The sequence below is a fragment of the Propithecus coquereli genome, unplaced genomic scaffold, assembly GCF_000956105.1.
Source record: "Propithecus coquereli isolate 6110/MARCELLA unplaced genomic scaffold, Pcoq_1.0 Scaffold341, whole genome shotgun sequence".
Taxonomy (NCBI): domain Eukaryota; kingdom Metazoa; phylum Chordata; class Mammalia; order Primates; family Indriidae; genus Propithecus; species Propithecus coquereli.
Genome location: NW_012149075.1, coordinates 1,461,850 through 1,489,630, shown reverse-complemented (window position 1 = coordinate 1,489,630; position 27,781 = coordinate 1,461,850). Strand labels below are relative to the sequence as shown.

At 40.1% G+C, this 27,781-nt stretch overlaps 1 protein-coding gene across 1 annotated transcript in view; it reads left to right on the top strand.

Annotated features, from left to right (window-relative positions):
* The window catches only part of LUZP1 (leucine zipper protein 1), a 92,253-nt gene that overhangs the window by 43,670 nt on the left and 20,802 nt on the right, over positions 1 to 27,781 (top strand). Inside the window, exon 2 of the mRNA XM_012650914.1 lies at positions 19,486 to 19,590. The gene's annotated coding sequence lies outside the window, so the exon portion shown is untranslated. The remainder of the gene's footprint in view (positions 1 to 19,485; positions 19,591 to 27,781) is intronic.

The following is a 27,781-nucleotide window of genomic DNA, read 5'->3' as shown; positions in this document are numbered from 1 at the left end:
GTTTTCGCCATCAGCCACATCCCTGGGAAGGAGCAACCTCTGAACGCAGAATGCTGAATTGGCTATAGCCTGATGTGCTTTAGAAAAAAGCTTGCCCACACTCCACACTTTTGTTTTCTGTTTATTAAAAACTCTAGTTATTTACCTGTGATTAAGGGTTTATATTTTCTTCATAGATCGTTAAATATCTAACATGCAAAGCACTTAATAAAAGAGAAAAACAAATACAGAATAAGAATATTGGGAAAGTATATGGTATATTTAGTAGTAGACACTCAATAAATAAATACTCAGTTTGATTTCAAGGAAGGGGATGGAAAAAAATCAGCAATGGCAAATTTAAACCATCTGTAGATGGTCCAACCAGATCCTTAAAGGGGTCACAGCCAACATTCTAGTGGGTATACTATTGAAGAAAGTATGCACTGTTTCCTTTATATTTAATTTTTTTTTTTTTTTTTTTTTGAGACAGTCTCACTTTATTGCCCTGGCTAGAGTGCAGTGGCATGATCATAACTCACCGCGACCTCAAACTCCTGGGCTCAAGCCATTCTCCTACCTCAGCCTCCTGAGTAGCTGGGACTACAGGCATGTGCCACCATACCCAGCTATTTTTTTCTATTTTTAGTAGAGATAGGGTCTCGCTTTTGCTCAGGCTGTTCTCAAACTCCTGACCTCAAGCAATCCTCCTGCCTCAGCCTCCCAGAGTACTAGGATTGCAGGCGTGAGCCACCGTGCCCAGCTCGTCTTTAATTTTAATGATACCACTAATGTTAGGTTGTAAGCCTATTTGTTGGGACCCATCTCTAGGCCTGTGGCGAATCTCAAGACTTTTGTATCTTGCTTTTTTTGTACTGTCATGACTTCTGTCAAGATTGGGCCTTTTAAGGACTTGAAAGGGCCTTAGAATGAATGAAAATCTACATCTTTCATTTTACTATTAAAGAAACCAAGATTCAGAGAAGTGCAATTATTTTTTCCAAGGCCTAGATATTAGAATATGACATTAGGTGATGTGAATTCCTTCAGTGGAGTCATCCAGTTGAGTTATCTTTTTAAAAATGTACCCCTTCACCCCAAAAGATGTTCTCTTTCTATTTAAGCGTTCTTATAGTCTTTCCATCCTAGTAGTTGATCGTTTTTGACTTTACCTGTTTAGTGATTGGGGGGCCTCATTAAGGTGTGAGTGGTAATTTATATCTTGCTTCCTAGTGAAAATTATGTAATATTTAAGAGAAAAGCTCTTAAATTAAGGCATATGGAGGAGGAGTAACTGGTCCTGGGTCACACCACAGAGCAGCAGAGAAGGAGAGTTCACAAAGAATTGGTTTCTTGGTGCCATATATTTAGTTTCTTTTGCCCTCCCTTTCCTTAGCCACTTGACTCCCATAAACTCAATCTTGGGAAGAGATATGTGGCATAAGATGCCTGAGTTGGGTGTCTGGACACCTAGGTCCTTAGGTCCAACTTTACTCCAAGCCTCTATTTCTTCTCTTTGGGCCTTATTTTCCCCATCTTTAAAATGAAAGTCTGGACTAGATGATTGCTCTGTAAGGATCTTTCCAGCTCTGATAGTCTTTGATTTCTTGAATCCTGGAAGATTCTAACACTGTTTGATGAAGGGCTGCAGTTTGCTGTTTGCTCTTTCACACAGCATAGATTTCTGCACTGGAACTTTAGCACAGTGCAGTGCACCTCAGGTGGTCTCAGGCTAAGGTTTTTTTCAGGAGGAATGTTTTTCTGACAATGTAGATAGTATAGATAAGCCAGTCATTTTGTTTTATTTTTTAAAAAGAGATGTAAGAGGTTAAAAATGAGAAGACTACTTGAAACTTGGCTATATAGGAAGTACCTTAATGTATATCCCAAGTGACTATTCTAGAAGAGCAAATGTCTTGTTGGGTCTATATAGAGTGGCACAGCATTGTGGCATTTTCCCCAAGGCTGTTGCAAAGAACAAGGAAGTTCGAAGTCCATGGTTAGCTTTTGCCTTTGGAAAAGGAGTTCTGGCTTACCTCAGAGCCTGAGAGCCAGGAGAGCTACTGAGTACAGGGTTTTCTAGGTTCCTTGGAATTCCCACTTCCTACTTAGTATGATTTGAGTACCTCTCTCAGCTCTGTATGACTGGAAAATCTGCAATTCAAGCTTGATTTGTTCAGCTTTGGAATTTGTTTCCCCTGAAAATGTCACTTCAGTGCCAGGACAGCCTAATGATTCTTGTAGGGTACTCTGAGCTATTTGGACATGAGTCTGTCTCCAGAGCAGGTATCATGGCTATATTCTAAGGTGAGAAAGTGCAGTCCGGCTTTATACTGGACACCATTTACTTTTATGCTGTATTCTTCTAGGTGGGTGGGGCTCCTTCCATTTCTGCCTGAGTGAAAAGCATTTAGCTGACTTCCCGAGCATGCCGTATCTTGTCCTTCATTTTTTCTTTGCTTTTCATTAATTATTCTTTGCTGCAGCTCAGCCCATCTTCCAGTTGTGGCTTTACATGAGGCAGGAACCTGCACATGTTTGCTTATTGGAAAAGAAACTTTAAAAGCATGAGTTAGGAAAGGAGTTTAGGTCTCTTACTGTGTTCACAGGGTTAAGATGAAGAGTGGGGAAAATGGGAGAGATGTGGAGAGTTGGATCCAATAAGATTCTAGACTAGATGAAGAATTTGAGGAAATGGAACTTTGGGTTGCTGACAGGGCAGAAATCCTTGAGGAATGTTCCCATATTGATAAATAGGTTATTTTTAGTTTGCAGAAAAAGAGTAGTTTCATCAGTGTACTGGAATCTTGCACTTGTGTTTGTAACCTAAACTAATCGGCTTAGGCTGTGCCAGAAAAGTGTCAGGTGGCATGCTCATTTCCTCCTAACTCTTAGTACTGCCTGGTTTAACTCCCGCAATTCTGTGGCTGGGCTTCAGGGCATTGGCAGTGGGGAATAATGGAGGCAGGGGGTGAGTTGCTACTGGTTGAGATGCTGCTGGTCTGAGGAGAGAGAACCTGCACACTGGGCCCCTGCCTAATGCATTCACTTGGGGTGTAGATGTCTGCTCTAGATGGAATGCGTTGCTTAAACCCAGATTGTTCACTTGTGGCATCCCCAAGCATGACTTTCGGTGGAACTGCCTTAGAATCTGATTTGCTGTTTTTCCAATTAACTTGACATTCTCTATACATCTCTTTTGGTTCTTGTCTTAGATGTTTAATCTGCCTTACGTGGTTTTTTAATGAATTTTAAGCTCTCAGTTATCATTAGGACGCCAATTCAGGATGCCTTTATTGAGTGCCCACTCAAATTTGTACCTGGCACCACTGCAGGTGCTAAGTGTTCTTTGGTGTTTGTTTCTTAGAGACTCTAGATTTTATATGTTATTCAGTTGAAGAATGTCAACTTGTTAATTACTTAAAATATTTTAATTTTTGAATTTGGGTAAGACTTCATATGTATTACTAGGTCAGCCTGGGAACAGTTTATAGGCTCATGCCTATAATCCTAGCACTTTGGGAGGCTGAGGTGGGAGGATCGTTTGAAGCTAGAAGTTCAAGATCAGCTTGGGCAATAGCGAAGCCCCTGTCTCTACAGAAAATGTGAAAATTAGCGAGGCATGGTGGCACGTGCCTGTAGTCCCAGCTACTCAGGAGACTGAGGCCAGGAGTATTGTTTGAGCCCTGGAGTTTGAGGTTGCCGTGAGCAATGATGATGATGCTACACTCTAGCCCAAGCAACAACAGAGTGCGACCCTGTCTCAAAATTTAAGAAAAACCCAAACAATAAATTATAATACTAGGTCAGAAAAACATGGTTTGTGGTTGAGTTTTGGTTTGGTTTGGGTACTCTCTGGTCATTGTACAGGAGGGGATATAAATTAACTAGATGTGACCTTTGCCCTTGAGGATTTAGAATGGTGTGGAGAAAACAATAGGCCTTACAAATTATTGAAGAAAATATAAAAACACGTGCAAACTAAATCAGCTGTGTATAACTACTTAAGTGTTGAGGGATTGTTTGGTCAGTAGGGTTTACAGCTCCCTGCTGGAGCAAGTTTTATTCTAACTTCTTTAGCTTTATACACAAAGATGTAAGCCAGCAGTTCATGAATGTGGCTGTTTGCAGTCTTGGGGATTTTTCTCCCTGGGCTGGCCAGGGAGAAAATGTTTTATTATTTTTTTTGCTTGAAACATAATAAAAATAATCTGTATAACTGATTCTCACGGGGACAAGAAAAACTTAACAGCTCAGTAAAGCAATAGCATCTCATCTACAGAGGCCAGGGCCATTGGAGGTGATGATGGATGTGAAAGCATTTTGAACTATGAAATAATGTATAAACATTAGATATTATTATTAGGAAGTATATTATTTAGGGAGTAGGAGGCATGTACTTTTGAGGCCCCTGTCAGGACATCTTCTAGGGATCCTGAATTTCAGATGATTCTGGGGATTTTAGAATCTGGACTTCCTTTAGTTGGTGTTAATAAGGAAAATAATATTATTTAATATTATTTGAAAGGGATGTGTATGTAGGAGATACATTATTCTTTCTTGTAAGTTTACGTAAGTACACCTATACTTAAAAGTCAACATATGTATATAGGCACTGATAAGTTTTAGCATTTTAGCCATTGAACATTATGCAGCCGTTACATTGTGCCACGTTCTATGCATGTGCTTGGATTCAGAGATGAAATATATAATCCTGGCCTTGCAGGAGCTCAAGATTTGGTGCAGGAGATAAATAAGTAGATAATTATAATACAGAATGATAAGTGCTGTGCTACAGGTAAATCTAGGGTCTGTCAAAATGGCCTGCTCTTACTTGATTCCTCTTAACTTCCTTTCCAGACTTTGTTTAAAGATTGTAAGAGATATCTTAGTGAGGTCTGGAGAAATGAAGCAGTTTGCCTGAGGCCACACCCATAGCTAATCAGTTTTAAAGCTAAAACTAAGATCTGAGTTGTACTCACTGTCACTATGTTCTTAACTCCATCGGCACTGACCTCTGTTTTTCCTCTTTCACCCTGGATCTTTACCTTTTTCAAAGAAGTTCCTCTCTTCTGGCTCCCTGCCCTGCTGTCTTTTCAGCTTCTGTTCATATTACTTTGTTTCACAGTTATATTGCAATGGAAGTAGGTTGTCGGGAGTCTTACGTTGGAGCTTGTTGAGGTAGAAGAATGGTTCTTAGCATTGGCTGCACGTTAGAATTGCTTATAGAGCTTTTACAAAATACTGATACCTAAGATTCAGATTTTCACTCCCATGTTTATTTGATGTTTGTTTACTACTGAGATAAAGCTTCAGTAAAGTATATGCATTACTCAGTGAATTTTTATATGTATATACATTCATGTTAAGACTACTCATATCAGGTATTACATCAGATCAAGATACAGAACATTTCCAGAACTCCAGAAAGCTCCCTCATGCCTCGTCCTCATCAATACTAGCCCCCCAGGGAAACACTTTATCTTCGTTGATTAGTTTTGTCTATTCTTGAATTTCATATGGAGTCAGACAGTAGACACTCCTTTGGGTCAGGCTTTTTTTTGCTCAACATCACATTGGATTTCCATCCATGTTATGTGTAGCAATATGTAACATTGCATTGTATGGATATACCACAATTATTTATTCTACTGTTGATGGACATTTGGTATCTTACTAGTTTTGGCTATATGAGAAAGCTGCAATGAACATTCTTACTCTTCCTTTGTATCTGTTGATGGACATATACATCCATTCTCTTGGGTATATACCTAGGAATAGGATTGCTGGGTCATATACTCAGCTTTGGTAGATACTGCCAAACAGTTCTGTGGTTGTATTAGGTATTAGCATTAAAGTTTTTTTTTTTATAATGAAGAATTTTAAAAATGCATAAAAGTAGGGAGGCTAATTCAACAAACCCAGATTCAATAGTTTTCAAGGTTTTGACACATTTGCTTCATCCATTTCTTTTCTTTTTTTTTGTTGAACAATTTTAAAGCAAACCCCAGATCCATGTCATTTTATTCTTACACAGCTCCCATATTCATCTTTAAATATGGACATTTTCTCATATAAACATAATGCCATTATCAAATTTAATAAAATTAACAGATACTTAGTAATATCTAATTCTAGTCCATAATCAAATTTCCTTGATTATCTCAAAATTATCTTTTGCAGCTAGTTGGAGTAAGCATCCAACCAGAGTCCACATGGTATATTAAATTGTTATCTTTCTTAATTTTATTTTTATCTACAGCAGTTTCTCTTCTCCTACCCTCCTCTTTTTTAATGTCATTGACTTGGATCATATGTCAGATAGTGATATTTTTGAAAGCTTCCCTGTTTTTTCTTTTTCTTTTTTTTTGAGACAAGAGTCTTGCTCTGTTGCCCGGGCTAGAGTGCCGTGGCATCAGCCTAGCTCACAGCAACCTCAAACTCCTGGGCTCAAGTGATCCTTCTGCCTCAGCCTACCGAGTAGCGGGGACTGCAGGCATGTGCCACCATGCCTGGCTTATTTTTATATATATATATTTTTTTAGTTGTCCAGATCATTTCTTTCTATTTTTTAGTAGAGGCGGGGTCTCGCTCTTGCTCAGGCTGGTCTCAAACTCCTGACCTTGAGCGACCCACCCGGCTCGGCCTCCCAGAGTGCTAGGATTACAGGCGTGAGCCACCGCGCCTGGCCTGGTTTTTCTAATATTTAGCCAGGGTTGAAAACCCTGAGATAAGAATGTATATCTGAGGACCATTCTTAAAGAGAGGATGAGGGGTAGGGGACAGAACATGAATATTGTGTGAGTGATTGAAACTATGATGACAGATTAGAGCATGGATATCTTGTACGGTAGAAGCGGCATGTGGCAGTAGCAATGGTAGTATACCCCTAGGAAGAGTGAGGGAACTAGTTACTAAGTTCTGGTTTGTCTCTCCATCAATTTCATTTGATTGTGTGAATCTTCTCGTTTAGTAGGAACTTCCAAAGTTGATTCTCTAACCTAAAAATTAGGGACTGAAAAGAAAAAACAGATATAATTTTTTTTCTTGAAGTTTTTTCTTGTAGAATTATAGAGCATAAGATTTTTTTAATTAGCTGGACAAAATTGGACGTTGGAAAATAGGTCATTCACAGCAATCCAGATACTTGAGGCTTAATGAAAGAAAACTTTAAGGGATTAAGAAATTAAGTCTGTGTACACCATTGGGAGGAAATGTTAAAATACTCATGCAGGCCGGAGATTGGCATGTCCTACAGCAGACCATAATAAAATACAACAGGTGATGGTTTCATACACTGGGAAGCCCTAGAGTGATTCTACCTAGTTTGTGCCAAGTACATTCTAGCAATTAGCCGTCATATCACTGCATTCTTTTACCTTTTAGAGCCCAATTGTCCAAATAATCTTATTTTAAATAACTCATCAGTTACTTAAAGTTGAGTAACTTAAAGTTAAGTGACTCATCAGTGCTCAGCCGAGTTTCTGTGGAAAAGTGATAATATTGGTCACTGGCATAGACTGAAGTGGTATATCCAGTACAGGAAACCTAGGGAAGTTCAGGCTTTTGCGGTACTATGGGGTCATTGATTGTCAGAACTAGAAGGGCCCTTAGGCTCTTGGATTTTACCCACCCTTCCCTTCTTTCTACTTAGTGCTGAACTCCCATGTACTCACCATCCCCAGTTTTAACAGTTAAGAAATCATGGCCAGTCTTGCTTCATCACACCTCATCCACTTAACCCCATCCCATATTATTTTGATGTTTCTTTCAAGTTCACTCAGTGGTTGTTGGCTGGATTTAGTTCTTCTTTGGCAGTTGAACTGAGGGCCCCAGTTCCTTGCTGGTTAGTAGATGGAGGCCACCTTCAGTTCCTTGCCACATGGGCCTCTCCAGCATAGCAGTTAGTTTCATCAAAGCAAGCAAGAGATGGCAAGAGAGAAAGAGTACCAGCAAGAAAGAATTCATGGTCTTTTATAACCTAATCTCAGAAGTGATATCTCATAATTCTTGCCATATTCTCTTCATTAGAAGCGAGTCACTAGGTCCAGCCCACACTCAAGGGGAAGGACCCACATAAGAACATGACACCAGGAGGTAGAGATTGTTGGGAGCCATTTTAGAAAACTGCCCACCTTCTAGAGGTGAACTCTAGAGTCCAGGTCTGCTGATGATCAATATATTTGTCTTTACCACAGTATTTGATATCACTGGGGAGAAAAAGGCCTCCCAACCCCTGCATTTCATTTGCCTCTATCTGTGTAATAACTCTATTATTAAGAAGTTTCCTTCTGTGACACTCTGATGTCATGTTTATATTTGTCAGTAACCAGATTTAGTTGTCAAGAGTCATATACATAGGATAGGTTGATTGGCTCCAAGCTCTTGATCAAGAACTGAACTAGTCACCAAGTCCTTGAAAAAACATTGACTATGTATTTCATACTGTGCCAGGCCAACAGAGATACAGAAAGAGTATGAAAAAATAAAAGATAGTCTGTAATTATTGTGTGGTATGGATAATAAATACAAAAGCGAGAAATTAGCATCAGGTCAATTCAACCAATACTTTTGGAATACTCCTGTGTACAAAGCTCCATGTTAAGTGCTGAGGGGAGTATAAAACTTGGACAACCTACCTTTGGCTTTTTCTTAGGAGATGATGTAAGATATATCTATAATGCAAGATAGACTATGGAAATTGCTCAGATAGAGATATGGATAGAGTGCTTTGGGAGCATAGGATGGAGAGGCTTAGCATGTTAGAACCAAAAGGGCAATTAGAGATGATCAGGTCTAGTGGTCATTTTGGAGACACAGAGCCATTTGGTCAGAGAAGTTCAAGGAATCTTGCAAAGATAAGGGAATCAAGTGAAATTAAGAAATATAAAATGTTCAGGTGCCAGGAAGAAAGGGACTTGAGTTAGAAATAGGCAGCCTTGAGGCCGGGTGCCATGGCTCACGCCTGTAATCCTAGCTCTCTGGGAGGCCGAGGCGGGCGGATTGTTTGAGCTCAGGAGTTCGAAACCAGCCTGAGCAAGAGCGAGACCCTGTCTCTACTAAAATTAGAAAGAAATTAATGGGACAACTATAAAAATATATATATAGAAAAAAAAATTAGCTGGGCATGGTGGCGCATGCCTGTAGTCCCAGCTACTCGGGAGGCTGAGGCAGGAGGATCACTTGAGCCCAGGAGTTTGAGGTTGCTGTGAGCTAGGATGACGCCACGGCACTCTAGCCGGGGCAACACAGTGAGACTCTGTCTCAAAAAAAAAAAAAAAGAGGCAGCCTTGGATCACAGAGTATTCTAGAACTGAGGACTGTCTAAGTAAAACTTAGCACTTAAACTGGCCAAAGGTAGACTCTAACTGCTTTGTGTACCTGTAATATAACAATAACCATGTTTTATAGCGCACAAAGTACTTTCACATACATTAATTTGTTAGGTCCTTATAATCTCGTAGTCAAGACACACTGTCATTTCTGTTTTACAAATGAGGAAACTTTAGTAATTATGCAAAGGTCACAGAACTAGTAAATCAGGGAGACAAGACTAGAACTCACTACCCATTGTACTACCTGATGTGTGAGTGTGAGTGCTGTTTTTGTTTCATTTGTTTTTAATACTGAAGACATTGACAAGCGTGACTCACTAAAAGAAAGACACAGTCCTAGCTACAAGAAGGAACTTGGCGTGGGTGGTGGGATGGGGGCAGGCAGAGAACTGGCAGGGAGCCTAATTATTCTAACTTGAGCATCTTCCCTTTCAGATGCTGCTGGGTTACACCTTGGGCCCCACCCATCCTAGTACTACTTTAAAATTATTTCTGCTGGAACCAGGCAAGTTAGTTTCTCAAGGTTCCTTTTCCAAGGGCTTCCTGATGCACCTACACAGAGGGAAAGAGAAACTAATAAAAACATGTAAGGCTTTATCAGAATGGTGATGAGAAGAAAATTGAATTTATATTTGTAGAATATATTTTATTCCAGGCCTTATGTGCTTAGGCATTTAATGTATATTTTCACATAATCCTTACAACAGTCCCATGAAGTTTAGGTATAATCTCTATACACAGTTGAAGAAACTGAGGTGAAGTTTAATCACCCACAGTGTATGTGACTGAATTAGTGTTGGAACCCAGATCCTCTGACTTTTAATACCATGTGTGCCTTTTCCATTATAGGATATTGCCTGGACAGTAGGCAGGGTGGAGAGAGAGTGTAGAATAGAGACAAAAGGAAGTTCTCTAGAAGCTATAAAATGGAAAGAAACTTGTTGCTGAGGGTAGAAATGATAACGACCCCACAAAATATACCTTCAATTTAAAATGGCAGCAGAAAACCATTTGTATGGTTTGTCTAGTATGTACAGCCCAGTATTCTATTCCTGACAGCACCAAGAGAAAGTATATAGAAGGGCATTTTTATCTTCCATTATATATAATAAGGGAAATGAGATGCATTTATAAACAAAAACTTCTGGAATTAATGCTCTGGGCACTTAGGAATCAGTTCGAGGGAAGTCACATTTTAAATTGAGTGTGAGGGTAAAAAGGTTTGAAACCTTTGGGTGACTTGTACCTACTAGGACTTGCAGCTTGTACATATGACAGTGCTAGCGTAGTGCCCCCATTAAACGAAAACAACAAAAGCGCCTCTCCTCAACTACCTTCTCTTTATCACCTTCACTTTCACATAGGCAAACTTTTCTAAAAAGCCATCTATGTTCACTGCTTCACTCCACTCACTTTACCCACTCCAGCGTGGCTTCTGCCCCTATTATTTCACTGTAACAGCTCTTACTAAGGTTACCAACGCCCTTCATGAAGCTGACATGCAGTAGACATTTTTAGTCTTCAATTTTCTCTGCGTTGTTGACACTGTTGACCATTCCCTCCTTCCAGAAACATCCTTCTCTTGACTGCATGACATAATACATATTCTTCCTCCTACTTCTCTGTTGTTTTTGCAGGGTCATCCTCCTTCCTGCAGCTATTAAATGTTCTACTCTCCCAGGCCCTCCTCTCTTCAAATAGTAGACACTCTCCCTGGGTGATCGCAATCCACCCCATTGGCTTTAGTAACCACACCCCTATGCTCATGACTCATAAATTTATGTCTTCAGCCCAGATCGCTCCTCTGGGCTATAGACACATCTATTTATTGTCAGCCAGGCACTGTTCTAGGCATTGGGGATATAGTGATGAGCTGGACAGAAGGTGGGGGGTGGAAGTAGGGGGAGAGAGATAAGCAATAAACAAACAGAAAATATTGGATAGGGTTAAGTGCTAAGTGTAATATACCAGGATGATAGATGTTGAGAGCTACTTTATGTTGGTTGGCTAAGGCTTTACTGAGGTGGTACAATTTATGCTGACTGTTGAATGACCCAAAGGAGCCAGCTGTACAAAGGAAAGAGGCAATAGCTAGTGCAGAGTTCCTAAGGCAGAATGAACACAGTGTGTATGAAGGACTGAGGAGAGGAACTGGTAAGAAATGAGATCGGAAAGGTAGGTAGGTAGAGGCCAGATATTATGGGGCCTTGGAGGCCTCACTATAGTGAGGACTTTGGATTATTCTGAGTGCAATGGGAAGCCATTAGAGGTTTTTTGTCTGTTTTAACAGGATAGAGTCTTAATCTGATTAAATTTTTAGAAATTTAATCCACTCTGTGGAGAATGGTCCATATAGGGACACTTGGTAGCAAGGAAGCTTAAGGAGGCTACTGTATTAGGGTAAGAGTCCAGTAGCTTAACTAGGGTGCTGATAGGGGATATAGGAGAGCAGAGAGACAGACTCAAGGAAATTTGGGAAGTAGAGTTGATAGGACTTGCTGATTTGCATGTGGGATGTGAGGGAAAGAAAAATCTGGGATGATTCCAGGTATTTGACCTGAACAATTGGGTGAATGGTAGTGGATGGGGAAAGATTCGAAGAGGAATGGGTTTGGGGAGAAAAGGGTGGAAGGTGGTGGATACCATCAAGAAATATATATAAAATCAAGAATATAGCCGGGCGCGGTGGCTCACACCTGTAATCCTAGCTCTCTGGGAGGCCGAGGCGGGCGGATTGTTTGAGCTCAGGAGTTAGAAACCAGCCTGAGCAAGAGCGAGACCCCGTCTCTACTAAAAATAGAAAGAAATTAATTGGACAACTAAAAATACATAGAAAAAATTAGCCAGGCATGGTGGCGCGTGCCTGTAGTCCCAGCTACTCGGGAGGCTGAGGCAGAAGGATCCCTTGAGCCCAGGAGTTTGAGGTTGCTGTGAGCTAGGCTGACGCCACGGCACTCTAGCCCGGGCAACAAAGTGGGACTTAAAAAAAAAAAAAAAAAAAAAAAAAGAATATATATATGAAATTGTGATATTGGTTAGACAGCTAGGTAGAGATATCAGGTAAACTGCTAGATGTGCTTTGGAGTTCAGAGAGGTCAGTACTGGAGATAAAAATTTAGACATCATTGATATTAAAATTCCTGAGACTAGATGAGATTACTCAAAGAAGAGAGGGTACAGATAAAGAAAAGGGGTCCCAGGACTGACCGTCATTGAGCAGAGGAGGAGAAGCCAGCAAAGAATGGGAAGGATCAGCCAATGGAATAGGAAAATCAGGAAAGTATGATATCCTGGAGCCAAGGAAGAATGTGTTTTAGTGCAGAAAGAGCAGTAATTTGTATTAAATGCTGTTTAGAGGTTGAATAAGGTGGAGACAAAGAAGTGACCACAGAAGTTGGCAGTGTTGAGTCCTTTGGCCTTGATGAACAGTTTCAGTGGGGTGTTGAGGATAGAAGAAGCTGATTGGAGTGAACTGAGATAATGAGAGGTAAGAAAATGAAATGAATATAGATAAATCTTTGAAGAGGTATTGCTGCAAAGAGGAACAGAGACATTGGAGCTGCAGTAGCTAGAAGGAGGTGTGAGATCAACAGAGTGTTTTTTCTTTTTGGTTTTTTGCTTGTTTTGTTTTTTAAGATGGGAAAGTCTAGAATCTTGCTTTCCAAATGTGATCTCTGAATCAACCTGGGAACCTGTTAGAAATACAGAATCTCAGGCTCTGCCCCAGACCTACTGAATCAGAATCTTCATTTTAATGAGATACCCAGCTGATTTGTATGAAGTTTGAGAAGTGCTAGTCTAGTGGAGGGCTTCTCAAGCTATCTGTGGTGCAGGACTAATTAATTTTTTTCTAATCTCTCAAGAGACCTACATGTCATACTACAATGTATGATTTGTACATACTCCACATGTGACTCACTATGTGAGTTCAATACCCTTACTAGTCTAGACCCTGTTTGAGAAGGGTCCACTTATGATATGCTTGGGTGTTGCATCCGTGTCAACTTGCTACACAAATGTCTCAATTCTTACTCTAAATTTCTGTAGTTACAATGGTAACAATTTGTGAGCCAGTCCTATTTTGCGGACTACACTTTGAATAACACTCTTCTAGAGCATATTTGTATATGGTGACAGGCACAAGCCTATAAAAAAAGAAAAGTAATGACATAAGAGTGTGTGGGAATAATGCATATGAAGATGAAAAGGAACTGGATTCATAGTAGATACGAAAAATTGTACTTTATGTACCAACAAAGATTCTTTACTGTAACTCTAGGGAAAGCAGAATGCTGGCATGTTATTAGGTTTAGAGGTAGGAAGATGAGGGTCTGAATGTTGCTTCTTGATGATAAAGTCATCAGCTGATGGAGGCTGGACGTTGCTGAGGAAGAGAAAGATATGAGAGTCGTTTTAGAGAGCGGGAAAGTGAACCTACTAGGGGAAAAGTAGCAGGATTGCCGTCGGCATCAGGGGAACTATTTGAAATTTATGGTGATAAATTTAAAATGATACCAGTCAGTGTGGTTGTTTTCTCTACCGGCACTTAGCCGCTTTGATGTAGGACTAGAGAGATTGCTAGTTTGTTTTAACTAGGATTGATGTTTTGAGTATGAAGGGAGAGGCAAGTGAATTAAAGATACTTGCAAGGGACTGATTATGAGGGAAATGAGAACATGAAGGGGGACGTGTAATTCAGTTAAATTATTTGTCTTCACGTGTATAAGATAGGAATAAAAGTGTCTCACAGGGTTGTTATAAGAATTAAATTTATTCATTTAAAGTACTTAGAACAGTGTCTGTTGGTGCATAGTATGTGTCTGTTATTCTTAGAACAATGTCTTATACATAGTACGTGTCTGTTATTGTTAGCTATTACTGCCATCATCTCTCCTGGACTGCAGAACTATTCTCCTACCTGGCATCATTCTCACCTCTTTCCCCCTGTTATACATACTGAAGCCAAAGTGATCTTTTTGAAATATATTCATCTTACCCCTATTTAACACATAAATGACTTCCTATAGCTCTTTAAATAAAAACCCAAATCCATAATTTGGCCTCAAAGGGTCTGTGTAGTGTGGCTCTCTTCGTACCTCTCCACCTTCATCTTACTGCATGCTTCTGCTGGTTCTTCATTCTTTGGCCACACACATCCACTTTTAGTTCCTCAAACTCACCATGCTCCATCTTCTACTTGGAGCATGCTCACTAGGGGAGCCTTCCTAGACCTCCCTCAGTGAGTCTATTTCTATGTAATTGTATTTTATATAATTTATATTTAATAATATTTTTAATCAGTATTTTTCTCTTGTACTAAAATGCCATGAAGATAGGCATTTTAGTCTGTTTCTACTCACTGTTTTATCCCCAGTGCTTATCACAGAGCTTGATGCCCCCCTATAAGCAGTCAATATTAGAATGAATAAATGAATGAGTGAAAGAATGAACAAATAAACTACTCACCAGCGTCATGTAGAATTTGTGATGTTTGGCCTGTGGATCAGGACTGGCTTTCCTAAGGGTAAGATTCATCGTTCTAACTGTGGGTCAGGTCTGGCTTTCCTAAGGGTAAGATTTGAGAGATAACTCCTTAGAGAGGAAGGATAATGGCGAGTAGAAAGCAAAATTTTGAGCAGAAATACCTGGCTGAGAATCCACTTTACCACTTACCAGTTATGTGACTTTGAGCTTTTGTTTCTTCCTCATTTATAAAGTAAACATAATGGTGTTTATCTGATTAGGGTTACCATGAAGATTAAATTAGGTAATGAAAAGCTCTTTGGTTTTTTCCTCCTTAGGATAATTGTTCTGACTTGCTATTTAACTACATTTGCCATATCTGCTGTAATCCTTGTGGCCCCTTGATATCCTAATCACAGACTCCTGGGGTTAAAGGGACCCAGCATGTTCTCTTGATTTGGCCAACTTAAAGCAGGCAAATAACTAATGATTTTAGACCTGTGGTTCTATTGCTAAACCTCACCAACATGGACAAAGAAGCCTAGTCTCAGTTATAGACCACTTGTTAGAAAAGGAAACAGCAAAGCCAGGCAGTGGTTCTTTGAATGCCAGCTTTCAAATTTTAAATTTCAGATACTGTATTTCTGTTTAAGCATTTTCACTTTTTTCTTTTTGAGACAGGGTCTCACTTTGTCACCCAGGCTGGAGTGCAGTGGTGCTCTCATAGCTCACTACAGCCTCGGATTCCTGGGCTCAAGTGATTCCTCTTGCCTCAGCCTTCTGAATAACTAGGACTACTGGCATGCACCATCACACCCAGCTAATTAAAAAAATATATATATTTTTTGGTAGAGATGGGGGTCTATTTATGTTGTCCAGGCTGATCTCAAACTCTTGGCCTCAACAATCCTCCCTCCTCAGCCCCTCAAAGTGCTGGGATTACAGGCATGAGCCACCATGCTTGGCAGAAAATTTTCACTTAAAAATTTTGTTTTCAATTTCTCTTCTGAGATTTACTGTTTTTTCCTTCATTTTGAGTACATATATTTATTATTATTTTACCTCATTGAGCTTCGTTATAATAGCTGCATTAATATCCTTGCCTGATAATTTCAAAATCGGAGTTGTCCTCTGCTGATTGTCTTTTTCCTTGCAAATAGATTTAATTTTTATAGTTCTTTATGTAAGTTGGAATTGTATTCTGCACACTGTATATGATATGTTATAGAGGCTCTGGTTTCAGTTGATGTTTTTAATTTAGCAGGCAGTTAACTCAGACTCAAAACCACAAACTCTGTTGCACCTGCATCTCAGTTCCAGTTCTTTTTTCCTTAGCTGAGGTCTTTGGATTCTGCCCTGTGCTTGCATGGTTCAGGATTCAGCCAGAGACGTGGGCAGAATTTATACATAGAACCTGAGACTCTCTTTCTCTGGTTGTCTTCCTTCCTTCTTTTCATCATCTCTGGCTGCTCTGGGTTCTGTCTTTTCAGGACAGAAGGCGTAGGGTTTGGGGTTTCTTTTGTCTTTGTGGGTTTTTTTTTTTTTTTTATCTGATTCTCAGGTGTCACCTTTTGCCTGGGCTAGAGTTCAGTGGCATCATCACATGGTGTCATCACAGCTCACTGCAACCTCAGACTCCTGGGCTTAGGCAATTCTCCTGCCTCAGCCTCCCAAGTAGCTGGGACTATAGGTGTGCTGTGACCATGCCCGGGTAATTTTTTCTATTTTCATAGACGTGGGGTCTCAGGGTCTTGCTCTTGCTCAGGCTGGTCTTGAACTCCTGGCCTCAGGCAATCCTCCCACCTTTGCCTCCCAAACTGCTATGTAGGATTACAGGCATGAGCCACTGTGCCTGCCCGGGTTTGTTTTTTAATTGGAACTCCAGCTGGACCACCCTCCGGCCAGAGCTTTAAAAATGGGGAATTCATCACATTCCAGTCCCTTCTTTTACTTTGCAATTTCTCTTCAAAATGTGTCAGCCTTTGTTCACTTCAGATGGTTGCTTTTTGTATTTTATTCAGAGTTTATAGTTGTTATCTGTGGGAGGGTCATGCTGGAAGCAGAATTCCCTACTAGCATTTTTATCCATTATCAAAGCGTTTTGGGAATAAAGGGACTGAACCATGTACACTTTAATTTGTTTTGTAACCTTAGGCAAGTCTTTCTTCCTCTCTGGAACTTACTTGCTCCTCTGGAAAATGAGATGGTTGGACTCTTCGTGATCTGTAAGGGTCCTTCAATCTCTGCTTCTAGACAGACAGACAGACACATACACACATACTACCACCACTCTCATCACCAATGGTAACAACAAGAGAAGCACAAGAGGGCCGGGCACAGTGGCTCACGACTGTAATCCTAGCACTGTGGGAGGCTGAGGCGGGAGGATTGCTTGCGCTCAGGAGTTCAAGACCAGCTTGAACAAGAATGAGACCCCATGCCTACCAAAAATAGCAAAAATTAGCTGGGGGTGGTACGGCACACCTGTTGTAGTCCCAGCTACTTAGGAGGCTGAGGCAGGGAGGATCACTTGAGCCCAGGAGTTTGAGGTTGCAGTGAGCTAAGATGATGCCACTGAACTCTAGCCAGGATGTCAAAGTGAGACTCTGGCAATCAGTCAGTACATACGTACGTACGTACATACATACATACATACAAACAAACAAACAAACACGAGGGAAATGGTGAGGGTGGGTCCGTCATGGCGGAAAGCTCTCTGAAGGGGCAGCACTAAAGAGTTTGAGGATGTTTACAGACATCCTTTTGTTTCTGGGGACAGTGGGACAGCACGCTGAAGATGCAAGGAGTAAATGCAAGGAGTAAATGCCATTCGGAAGCAAAGGAAAGAAATCACTTGCTGCTTGCTTCTTCCCCTTAGAAATAGGAAAGTATGTAGACAGTTGAAAACAAATCAGGATCATCTGGAGTTCCTGTTTGTTTGACTTTGGCAGTGTATTCCATCCTGTTTTGAAGAGAAAAGCACCCTGGGTCTTAGTAACATATCAGCAAATTTGGCAGTAAAGTGGTAGGTGCTGGGGCAGAAGCTTTCAGCAGGGATGCTGCTGTCACTGTTAGGGCTACAGAGACCTTAGTGGAGATAAACTAGATTTATGGTGCCATTTCTTAGAGTTCAGAATTTTCATGTGGGAGAGGTTTTAGGCTAAGCAGAGGAAGGGGTGTGTGTGTGTGTGTGTGTGTGTGTGTGTGTGTGTGTGGTGGGTGGGGAGGGGGAAGGAGACAGGTGGTGGTGGGGCAGAACAGGTCTGTGGGCCTGTCTTGAAGCTGTTTGAATAGCAACTACATTTATTTTACTTCCATTGATTCTTTTTAAAAAATGGGTGGAGGGGGGAGCTAAGGCTTTCCCCATACCCACCTAACCCATCCCTTGGGTGCTGTCCCTGGTATAGAACCTTTTTTATATTAATACTTCTTTGTTTCAAAGGTAATTTGAAGCTACCTTTTCATTCTTCCTTAAGACTAGGATACATAGGAAGTTTGACCCAGATCTTCCATGTCTAGTAACTCTTCTATAATTTTAGGGGTGAGATTCAATGGGATAGTAGGCTTTTCCATTCTCCTGTAGAAGGCTACTTGTTACAAAACTGGAGGGTAAGTTTGCAGACAGAGAAGCTCTATTTTTAGTTCTAATTGATACTGGGTGGTTCAGGGCTCTTTTAAGGACCAAGTCTAGAAGGCAATAAAGTGAGAGCATGGTGATGAAGGGCCTTTTGAGTCAGACTTCAGTTTAAATTCAAGCTGTGGGACCTTGGACAAGTCACTTCTTGAAACTTAGATTCTTTATCTGTAAGGTGGAGGTAACATTATTGTGTTATTGTCTCATATAAAACATAAAGCATAGTGACTGGGGTATGGTAGATACTCCACAGATGTTTGTTTTTTCTTAACCATCTTCCAGAACATCTTATTTTTAGTAGATTCCCAGCTTTACCCCTACATAATGGTGTGACTCACCCTTTCCAAGCTTGAGTTTCCTTCCTTAACACAAGGGCATTTAACAACAAGTTGAACATCCCTTATCTGAAATGCTTGGGACCATAAGTGTTTCAGATTTCAGAGTTTTTTATAATTTTGAAATATTTGCCTATACATAATGAGATATCTCAGGGATGGGATCCAAGTCTAAACACGAAATTCATTATGTTTTATATACATCTTATGCACATAGCATGAAGATAATTTTATTTTTTTGATGAATAAACTGAGTATTGTGTACCTGCATTTTGACTGCAACCCATCACATGAGTTCAAGTGTAGATTTTTCTACTTGTGGTATCATGTTGGCACTCAAAATGTTTTGGATTTTGGAGCATTTTGGATTTCCAATTTTCGGATTAGGGATACTCAACCTATAGTTGACTTTTGAGATGCTTCCTAGCTGTAAGATGTCATATACATTTTTAGACTGTTGGGGAATGTATAGGTATGTTAATTTAAGTAAAGACAATGTATTCTACCCTAGAACCATGTTGTCTGATAGGAAAGGGGAAGTGTCTTAGAACCAGACTCTTTCTCATCTCCCCGGAGACATAGTCAGCTTCCTTCAGAGTCAAGATTCAGACTCAGATCTTACCTTCTGTCTTTTCTGATGCTGCATTGTATATAAAAGTCTTTGGGATAGGCCTTTGGGTCAGCTGAGTCTTGGTGTGATTCATGCTTATCTCCTCCTTTTTGTTTATATTCTATCCAGATCAAGAGGCAACTGCCATTGAAAGATACTGAGTGGCTGTTTCCAAGACAGCAAGCATAAGGGAAGCTGCCAGAAGTATTGACCGAAGCTTAAATTACCTAAATGGTAAGTATGTTGTAGAGGGAAACCTGGGCATACCAATAGAATTGGGTGGTTTCGGAAGCCTCTACAATTTTTCCACCACTGCAAGGGAGGGAGGAAATTCAGTATTTGTTGATGGCCTGTTATGAACTAAATACTATGCTAAGCACTTTACATGTTTTCTCCTTTAATCAACCATTCAACCTAATGAGTAAAAATCCTTGTAGGAAGTCGACAACCTGAAGAAGTAGGCTTAGCTATCATTTACTGAATATTTACTCTATGTCAGGCACAGTCCTGTTTGACATATGTTATCTCCCTTGAATTTCTGCCAACCTTGTGAAGTAAGTGCTGTTATCATTGTCACAAGGAAATGAGGTTAAATAACTTCTCAAAGTTCACACAGGTAGTTAACGGTAGAACTAAGTTTCAAACCTGGGTTATTTTCATTACACCATAATGTTTCTCTTTTGAGAAAGTTACTTTTTGTTGAAGCAGTGACTGATTTAACCTTTAAAAAACAAAGCAAAATAATCAAAAAACATTTTGATCAACAACCAGCTCCTTTTCCTAGTGCTTTCTGGATTTTGTGTGCTAATATTTTATTGGCTGTTGTTGGCTAAGGCAGAGGAGAGCACTAATGAAATAGAAGAGAGAAGTGAGAACTCAGTGAGTGGCCAGGAGACCTAGTGGTCTTGGTTGCCATTGGTAGCTGGATACTAGTTAGAGAAAGGTTCTCTGGGGAAGTAGAGCAATAGGGTAGCTCAGAATGAGTCTGGGAAATAGGTTCTAGTCATAGAATGACTGGGCCTACAAAAAAAATCTTAACAAGACCTCTCATTCTTATGTCTACCCTTCGTAGGAAGTGGGTGTAGTTAGAGATAATATAGAACTCTCCTTGAAGGAGTGGGAAACTTCAAGGCAAACTCTTGCCCTGTTAATTGGCTCAGGATTCTTGTCCTGTCCTTTTCCTGGAGCACTTTTCCTACCTCAAGGAACTGGGTTATGAAATTAATTTCTGGTTGGGTGAGTGACACCCAGGATTTGGTCTCTTTTTATTGAAGCACCAATGTTTTCTAATATACTTGGTGAAATTTTGGGAAAAATAATCATTTTCATCAATAAAAGTTATTACACATACTTACTATACATAGAATATTTTGCTCTATACTGGGGCTGATGTTCAGATGACAGAAATTGACCACTTACTACATGCCTAGCACAATTGGAGCTAAGTATATAGCATTAAACAAAAATAGAAAAAGTCTTTGCTCTAAGGATTATATTCTAATAGGTAGAAACAGATAAAAATGAATAACTAGATATGAGTAAACAAATAAACAGGCAAATAGATAAATAACATCCACTAGGTGATAGGTGTCAAGAAGAAAAAAAAGTAGGGTAAAGTGACAGAGAATGATGGGGTGCTAAGGGATTGTTCCTTTATATTAATATAAAGTGATCAGAGAAAGCCTCTGATGAGGTGATATTTTAAGCTAAGATCTAAAAGAAGTGAGGAATCCAGCCAGGGAGATATCTGGGAGAAAAGCATCCCATGCAAAGGGAATAGCAGGTATAAAATCCCTGACGTATGAGTGTGACTTGCCATATATAAGGACCCACAAGGAGGCCAATGTGGCTGGAGTGGAGTACTAGGGAAAGAGCAGTAGGAAGTAAGAGTGATGGGACCCAGATCATGTAGGGCCTTACAGCCAGGTGACACCTTTGGAGTACGTTTTATTCTAAGTGAGGTGGGAGCCACTAGAGAGTTTAGAGCAGAGGAGTGACTTGATTTGAGTGATGTTTTAAAAGGCTCACTCTGGTTGCTGTGGGAGAACAGACTATGGAGAGTGGGGAAAGATGGGCAATGGTTGGGAGCAGGGAGACCAGTTAGGAAGCTTTCGCAGTAATCAGTGGTCTAGGGGAGGGATGATGGTGGCTTGGACCTGGGTAGTAGTGGTGGGTAGCCAGAAAGCAATGGATTCTAGACATATTTTGAAGGCAGGGTCAAATTCTAATTCTCCCCGTAGAGATGTTTGATCATTTTGGAGTTAACCTCTGCATCATGTGGGTTTGAGTGATCCCTGGTAAAATTCTAAAATTGACTGATCAAAGGATGAGAACAACAGAATGACCCCTAGAAGCCAGTTTGTGTTCACTAATAATAAGTCATGCTAACTGATAACAATTCCCTTTAAGCTTTGCCCTGATTTCATTTAAACTATAACATCAGTACAGGTTCATTATAGAAATATTAGAGAATAGAGATAAGCAAAAACAAAGAAAAAAAAATCACACTATCCAGAGATAATTACCACATAGCACTTTAATATATATCAAGGGCATTTCGTTTTTGAACAGATCATAGACTGTAGGATTAGGAATATGCTACAAAGGTAATGTTTTGTAAGTGCTAAAATTAGGTAACGTTTTCTCATGTGGTCCCAAGACAAAATTTTGACTTGGCTTTGGAGCTGATTGAATAATTGCAGTCAGGAATTGTAGTACTGATCAAAGTTTATCTAGAAGGAGGGATCTGTTTTTAGTGACATTCTAGAGGGCTGAGGTCTTGCTATGTTGCCTAGGGTGGCCTTGAATTGAGCTCAAACGATCTTCCTTCTTCAGCCTCCTAAGTAGCTGGGACTGTATGCCTGGCGATGTGTAAAGAATATTTAGACAATGGATTGAAACTAGGAAGTTGAGATGCAAAAAATAATAAATAATAATTTAAGCTAAAACTTACTTGGCATTTAATATGGACTAGCTACTAGTCTAAGCACTTCGCGTGTTAACTCATTTACACTTATTGTAACTCTATAAAGTAGGTATTGAAATATAGAGAAGTCAAGTGACTTGTCCAAGCTCACACAGCTAGTAAGTAGAGTTTGAACTTAGGCTGTCTGGCTTCAGAGTCTGTAATCTTTAATAATCGCACTATACTGCCTGCAAAAGAAATAAGAATTAAGCCACATATTTAGGTTATTAAAAATTAGATTTAAGAGTTTATTTGAAAAAAAAATCAGTATGAACCTACAGATTGGTAATGTGGCTGCCAGATTAGTTCATGAAATCTTAGACTTCATTATTAAAACTAGGTAGACCAGGTTATCTTTCAAATCTACTCTATCCCTCTACCCCTGGTTCAAACCCTTTTCCCATCTGTTCCCTTGACTATTCATAGCACCCTAGTTTATCCTATTACAATGGTCTTTCAAAAACTGCAGTTCTGGCCGGGCGCGGTGGCTCACGCCTGTAATCCTAGCTCTCTGGGAGGCCGAGGCGGGCGGATTGTTTGAGCTCAGGAGTTCGAAACCAGCCTGAGCAAGAGCGAGACCCCGTCTCTACTAAAAATAGAAAGAAATTAATCGGACAACTAAAAATATATAGAAAAAACTAGCCGGGCATGGTGGCGCATGCCTGTAGTCCCAGCTACTCGGGAGGCTGAGGCAGAAGGATCGCTTGAGCCCAGAAGTGTGAGGTTGCTGTGAGCTAGGCTGACGCCACGGCACTCACTCTAGCCCAGGCAAAAGAGTGAGACTCTGTCTCAAAAAAAAAAACAAAACTGCAGTTCTGATTGTATTATTCCCTTGCTTAAATCCCTTTGTCCAATACACATTGCAAATTTGCTTCCCATATCCACTTGGCAGGCATGTCGTGTGTTTTGGAGGGTCTGCACAGCGTTGTTCTTTTTATTTCTTCTTCTTTTTTAAAATTTGAATTAGTTGGCTACATTTAAGAGATTTCACATAAAAGTGTGGCATGGTCTCACCTCTTAACCGTGGTCCTATCAGGTCCCTGTAACTCATCTACATGATTGGTCTCATTTCTTTGGCATTTACATTTGCAAACTTAGGCAAAAAGGCTAAGTATCTTTCCTAGAATGTAGTGCCCAAACCTGAAAACAGACCCCTTGATGTAGTTTGGCCAATACACAATACAAGAAAACTATTACCTTCATCTATTTACCAAACATTTGTAAGGTTCTCACCTTGCCCTGTCACTGTATTCAGTGCCCAGGACAGAAAAATGAAGATAACACAGTCCCTGCTCACAGAGCTCAGAGCCCAGTACAGGATGACAAATACAAAAATAAGTATCATGGGTACAGTGATAGAAGCATCTACAAAATTTAATACGGTGCATTTTATTGGTGGGGGTTGGGGGAAGGGACAGTTTGAAAAGGCTTCATAGAAAAGATGATGTATTAAAAGATATTTACCATCAGAATGGCATAGGGGAGGCTTGGAAGGAAGGGGAGAAGGGAGATAAGGGAATTGTAAATGTTCTTCAAACAGTACAACCTGAGCCTCTGCATTTGTTTTGAGATTTCAGGGGCTTCAAATCTACCACTCAAACCTTATTAGTTACTTACCCTATTCTTCCCCTTGTGCCTCTCAGGGCAGCCATGCTGAATTACTTAAAGTTCCCAAAATGCAGTATTGTTTTATTTGCTTGCCCCTCCCTCCCTTCCTTCCAATAAACAATTATTTTATACCCTTCATGTACTAGACACTGTTCAAGGCGCTGGGCATACAGCAGTAAAAAAACAACTACAAATGCAAACAACATGTTTCTGACTTCATGGATCTTACATTCTGATAAAAAGAAGTCAGACAGTAAACGATTCCTAAGTAATCTGGTGGTTAAATGTGCCAAGAAGAAAAATAAGTAGAGTATTTTACCTTAGAGCTGTCCAAAGATGGAATGAATTACCTAAGGAGGAAGTGAGTGTTGTTCCTGTCATTAGAAGTGTTTGAACAGGAACTGAATGACTACTTGCTAGATAACTTTTGCATTGAATGGGAGGTTGGATCAGATGATCTCTACTTCCTTTCCAACTGGAAGAATCTCTAAATGCTAGCTGGGCTGCTAACCCTGAGTCTGTGTATCCAAAATATATGAATTTGTGATTCTAGGAAAAATTACTTAAGCCCAGCAACTGAATAGAAGCACTCAAGAAATGGTGGTGAGATGTGAACAGCCTAAAGTTTTAAGACTGGTAACTAGAAGTGGTTAGGAGGAAGCTGCTTAAAAGTAGCTCTTCCATTTTGCTTTAGATCAGGGATTGGCAAACTCTGGCCCACAGACAAGCCCACTGCCTGTTTTTGCAAATAAAACTTAATTGAAACATAGCCATGTTCATTCGCTTGTGTACAGGATTATATATGGCTGCTTCACACTGCAATGTCAGAGTTGAGCAGATGGAACAGAGACCTTCCTGTAGATCCTACAAAGCCTAAAATACTTATTATCAAACTAAATTGTATACTTATGTGTATACTGTCAAACTTTAAAGAAAATGTTTGCTGACCCCTCTTTAAATGACTGTTGGGAATAGGAAGTGAATCATGGAAGCTGTGTTGGGAGAAGGGGCAGGGCAGGCCTGATTATGTTCTATTTCAGACCTTCCTGATCTGCTAGGACAGGAAGAAGAGCCACCCTCCAAAATGCTGGATAGTGTCACTTAGAACTGGATTCAGGAACTTTGACAGAAAGGAACCCTGAATGAGAGACAATTGATGCTGTATCTTTCTAATATGAACTGGGACTGAGCTAGACACTGATGTGGGGCAAGTTGGCTTTAAAAGATGGGACTATCCTTCCCTCTTTTTACTTCCCTGATTTTCTAAGGTTCATTTCCTTCCCAAACCCCACCTTCAGGCACAATTAATCACTTTGTGCTTCCAGTGCACATGCATGGTGGTAAAATGTGCTAAGAAAAAAAAAAAAAAGCAGGGCAAGAAGACAAGAGAGCAAAAGGGTGGGTGCTATATTATGTAAGATGGTCAGGGAAAGCTTCTTTATCATTGTTTTTTATTGGTTACATCTGTCTGATTACTTAAAGGCAAGGGTCAGATATTCTAATTATCTTGGCAAAATGCTGTGTATGTCATAGATGTTCCATAAATGTTCCATAGGTGGTCCATAAACTAAAGAAATGAGTTTTGCCTGACTAAACATACTTAACAGAATGAGGGAGGAACTAGGAAGAGAGGCATCTATCCTTTCCCTTTTCAGATGATTGGGGAGGTAGCAAAGCATTTCTTTCTCTGGCTATGCTTAGGGCCTAAAAGGTCAGAGATAAGTGACATCCTAACCCATTTCCAATCCATATCCTTGTTTACCATGGGTAAAAGGGATGATCTTAGTGAATCACTATTTTTAGGAGGATTCTGCCTGGTAAAACTTTGCAAAGTGCTTCTGCTGACTTTATTGCATAGTGTTGCTATAAGGTAGGTAAGGATGACCTTACCTTACCTTATCTACCTTATAAGGTAGGTTGGGATGACATTCTTTTATTTTTTCAGAGGAAGGAACCGAGGCACAGAGAACAACAGGAACGCAGCCAAACAGTGCAGCATTTTAAAAGAATATGAACTTTGGAACTAGACCTGGATTCACTGTCTGACTATCCTTCTTACTAGCTGTGTTAGCTTGGGCAAGGTTTAGAGTCCCTGTTCCATAAGGTTATTTTGAAGGTTGAATAGAATAATAGTAGTACTTACTGTTTGTTGTGACTTATGTGCAAGGCACTATGCTAAGCACTTTACATGCTGAGGATTATTATGTTATCTTTGTGTGGATGAGAAAACCTCAGAGAAGTAGTTTGTTTAAGAACATACGAAGTAAACGGTGGATCTGGGATTCCTGGAGAAAGCATATATATAAGGTACTTAATATATTGCCTGAAATATAGCAGTGCTCAATTTGTAGTTGTACTTATTTGTTCGTTTATACTGTTTTGCCATTATTGGTTTGTGTATAGAGTAGTGCTCAGAACTCCTCACTTTGTAAGAAATGCTTAAGCATTTATAGGGAGGTGAATTTACACAATGGGAAGAATTCTGGACAGATAGTTGGGAGACCGAAGTCCTTGGCTTTGCTAAACTGCTGACGAAATCACAGTATTTACTTCTGAGTCTGTTTCCTCATTTTTTAAATAAGAGGATTGGGTGAGATAGGTGGTTTTATTTTAAATAAAAGCTAAAGAACTCTTTCTTCAATGTAGTCTTATAGGGGATGCCCAATATGGTAAGAAGCTAAAATCACTTGTTTTGGTTGACTAAGTGAGAGGAGGATCCTGGAGCTCAGCCTACTCACAACCTCTCCCCTGCTCTCTTTCACCTGTATGACCCCAAGGAGATTTGCTGAGTCCAGTTTGAAAACCGGAGGACTAAATGATCTTTGGCTACCTTTTGGCTTGAATTCCCATTCTAAGGAATGGGGGAATATGCTTAAGTATTTTCTGCTTCTTCTCCAGCACTTGGGTCCAATAACTAGAGCTGGACAGCTTGCGAGTGATGTGGTTTTTCAGTATTTATGTTCCATTTACATGGCATAGACCTGTAAGCCAGAAGGGGAATTATCCAACAGGCCATGGGAAAAGTATTGATTGAGACACTGTGCAAGTAGCACAGGGCTTGGGATGAGATCATTCAGAGCATTGCCACAGGACCTGATATTCTATGCTATCTATATTCACTCTTGCCAACTGTTTCCTCTTTTGTAATCCATAATTAGGTCATTGACATTACTTTTAATATTTTCTGTTAATGGTCAGTGCCAAAGAGCTGACCAGCTATTTAATAATTAGGAGGCTCATTCAGCCATTCATTTATCAAATATTAAGCATTTATTATGTGCGAGGCTCCCTGCTGAGTACTGAGAATACAGTGGTGAATAAAAAAACAAATTGGAGGGATAAAATGAGTAAATAAAACTTAGGTAGAGTGTGATAAGTGCTGTGATGGGATCCGTATAGCAGACTATGAAAGCAAGAGAGACGTCCTGATCTGGCCTGGGGTTTCAGGAAGAAGGCGCTTCAGAAGCTTCCAGAAGGACACATTGTCTAAGGTGAGATCTGAACAAATGAGAAGGAATCAAGCTAGTAAAGGCCCAGAGGTAAGAGAGAATGCAAGAATGTAGAGCTGATGCATACTTTGAAGACAAGGCTGAAGAGGTAGTCAGGGCCAGATCATGAGGGGCTTTGTATGCCATATGGGGAATTTGGGCTTTATCCTGAGAGCAACCAGGACTTTTACAGGATTTTAAGTAGAGTAATGATGTGTAATACTTGCTTTCTCTTTATAGTTCCAGTAAGTAGTTGCTACATATTAACTGGGTTTAGCTTAATTCGTATCACTCAGAGTCTTGAACAGAACATATAAAATTGGCATTAAAAGACAGATAAAGGCTGAGTGCGGTGGCTCACGCC